The 3,157-nt window shown below is 34.9% G+C and overlaps 1 long non-coding RNA gene across 1 annotated transcript in view; it reads left to right on the forward strand.

The window, feature by feature from the left end:
* The first annotated feature begins 787 nt into the window (after window positions 1-787).
* Window positions 788-3,157, forward strand: part of LOC118172108 — a 4,333-nt gene continuing 1,963 nt past the window's right edge. The window contains exon 1 of the long non-coding RNA XR_004753560.1: window positions 788-917. This is a non-coding gene — a long non-coding RNA (uncharacterized LOC118172108). The remainder of the gene's footprint in view (window positions 918-3,157) is intronic.

The raw sequence follows: 3,157 nt of genomic DNA on the forward strand, positions 1-3,157 counted from the left end.
TATACATGTCAAGATTATAAATGGCTTCTAGCAGATTTCTCAGATAGTAGCTGAGAAAAATAACAAACTCTGTGGACATTTGTATAACAGAATTGAGTAAGTGGGTACCTATTTTCCACATATAGGGTGGAATGGGTCACACCTGGGTCATATTTGCAGGCTGACCTATCAGGAAGAATGCTCAAGTATGGTGCTGTAGAAAGAGCTGAGCTGTAGTTTAAGCTGGATTTAATCCTCATCGTTTATTTCCTTCCTCCCAAGAAGACTGTAAATATATATACATTAAAGCTTCATGCTAATTTTGTTTATTACAGAACCACACATCTGCAGCATATAGGAACTCACTACATTTAACATAACTTTAAAAGGGAAAAAATAATAAAATCTATCATTTTTCCCTTGTGTTTTCCCCCATATTGAGTTATAAATTTTTAATTGTAAGGAAATATTTTAGCAAACATGTCAGCCAAATTATTCCTACCATCTTATGCCTGACACAGTAAAGAAATCATTAAGCAGAACCAAAAAGGAACCGAAGAAGAGATGACTGATTACCCGCGGATGTTTCTAAGTGCAGGATTGGGACCACTGAAATTATTTTTAACTATGACTTGAAAATTTGAGTCTGTAAGAGCTTGCACAGCTAGAATAGCTAGGTTATAAAAAAAATGGTATGAGTTAAATGCAGTAGATGTAAAGCAATCTGTTACTGCAGGGGATTTCAGCTACTGTCTGCCCAAATATTCATCTTCATGCATTGGAGAAATGCTTCTTATTTGCTTCCCCAGGTGAGAGAAATTCCCTGGCTTGTTTCCCCTGCTGTCTGTATATCATCCTAGCAGCCGGAGTAGCAGTTTGCTTTGATTTGGGAGTCCATTACACCATGATAATATGATTGCTTCAAGGAACATGTTCTGGTACGTATAACATGCTTTTACCTGTACTAGCAACACTAAACAACTGTAAGTCTATTGCTGGAGAAGTTCAAGCAATAAAAGCAATCGCTAGTCTTGTCTGATCACGGGGAATGAGAAGTCTCTGAAAACTTTTACCATGTTCAAGTACAGCTCATTGTTTGGTGGGAGCAGACCTTCTTAGTTTCCTCTTTAAAATCCCTTTTAAAATCCCCCAAATTTGCAGGATATATGTGCCTAGCTTTGTTAAAACCCTTTGAAAATTCAAAGATCAGTACACAAGGGCAACTTTCATAAATTACAGGCTGAAACTTTGGGCCCCATTGAAGTCAGTGGCAAAAGTTCTGTCAGCTTCGGTGAGGTCAGGATCTCATTCGTGGTATTGATTCAGCTGCTACCTTGAAATACGACAGTTTCCAGGTTGTTTCTACAGAAAGTCAATGTCAAATGTGTTTATTTTTTAAACTACGTAATTTCTTTACAAAGGTAAATATCTGAGTTCCTTTAAATTTCAACGAGCAAGCAAGGAAGTCTGTCAGGAGTCGTGTCCGTATTTCACACGTTTTTAACATCTATTTAACTCAAACGGCTATCTGCTCACTACTGGGCGAAAGCTTTTTTTTTTTTTTTTTTTTTTTTTTTTCTATTTCCTGTCAAAGGGCACTTCTGTGCAAGACCAGAAGGTGGCATTCATGGTTAACAGTTAAAGGAATTAGTATCTGCTATTTCTTCTTTTATTGTGGGGGGGGGGGGGGAAATAGGTTTCTTAGTATAGTGGCAGTTACTCAGTTAACTATGGTGCTTAAATTAACACAATAAATTTGATTTACGTGTTCTTTGTTTTACAAGGAGTGGTAGAGTTATCCAGTAGTAGAAATTAATCTTCATGATGAGACAGCAGGGACCTGGCAAGTTGTACTCATCTTTCTGTAAAGTATTTGATAGTAAAAGTCCTCATCTTCAACTATGTCATTTTATTCCTCCAGATAAGCCAGTTTCCAACAAGTCTTTGACCACTATATTATCCATTGTTATCTGAACACTTAGGAAATTTGAGAAAAAAATTGAATTTTATCCAGTCAATGAATCTTAATCAGATATTTCAAAGTCTGATCATTCCCATTTGTGATCCAGTCGGTCTATGGAGTATTGCCATATTTAACATCTGTGACACATCATGCCTTTCCTGTTGCCTCATTGATCAACAGACAACATGTGATGATTCCCAGATGTTCAAACATGGCAGATCCCAAAAGACCTATTAAATTACACTGAAAGCAAAACAACATCCATGCTGTAAAAGTTTTGTTAAAACTAGGTATGTCTGAATATTCACGAGCTCGCTACAAGATATTTACTGATATTCAGATTGCTTTTAAACATAGACAAATTCTTTGAAATGTCCACAATGAGTATTTTGTAAGGACTCAGTGTAACAAGAGTTGATACAACTTTCTGTCCTGTAATGTGAAGTTAAAATAGAATTGAGCAGAGATTTATACATTGAGGTCAAATAACTGGATTTTTTTTTATTTTTTATTTTTTTTTACTATTTTCTTCCGTTTTAAAATGCACAGTACAAGTATGCATTATTTAGATTTTTATTTTACTCTTTTTATTTTTATTTTTTATTTTTTACTGATTATATGTTTTTACCTGGTAAAGTTGAATAAATCATTATCAAAGAAGCTTGTGTATTGCATTCTCTAAGCGAGGTAGCATGTGTTGCTGTTCTTCAGTGCATCCTTTTTCCAGTGAAAAGGTTTAATTTTTGTTGTTATGAAGACAAGGATTTTTTAAAATGATATTTGAAGTTTTGTTTTGCATCTGAAGAGCAGTTATGTGAAATTGTAAATGAGATTTCAAAGAGTAAATGTGTTCCGGTTTACACCACAGCACTACAATGTTCTGATGAAAACAATCCTCAGCATATGCGATACAGTACTTAACATGAAGATGAGTATCCTCTACACTTTCCAGAAGCTAGCATTATTCTTCTAGTGACATTGAAATTTCAAATTTCTCCCTGGCTGGGGCATTGCCAACGATCAGACTGCCATTATTTTCTGATGAACACAGGCAGCCCTGTGCAGAAACTGGGTAGCTGTGAAATAGCAGCACAGAACTCAGGTGCAATTTTTCAAAGTTAGAACAACATTTCTGCATGTTACTACATTGATCCATTTTAAGTTTCTTTTATTATTATTATTATTATTATTATTATTATTATTATTATTATTATT

Source organism: Oxyura jamaicensis, chromosome 10 (genome assembly GCF_011077185.1).
Source record: "Oxyura jamaicensis isolate SHBP4307 breed ruddy duck chromosome 10, BPBGC_Ojam_1.0, whole genome shotgun sequence".
Classification (NCBI taxonomy): Eukaryota; Metazoa; Chordata; class Aves; order Anseriformes; family Anatidae; genus Oxyura; species Oxyura jamaicensis.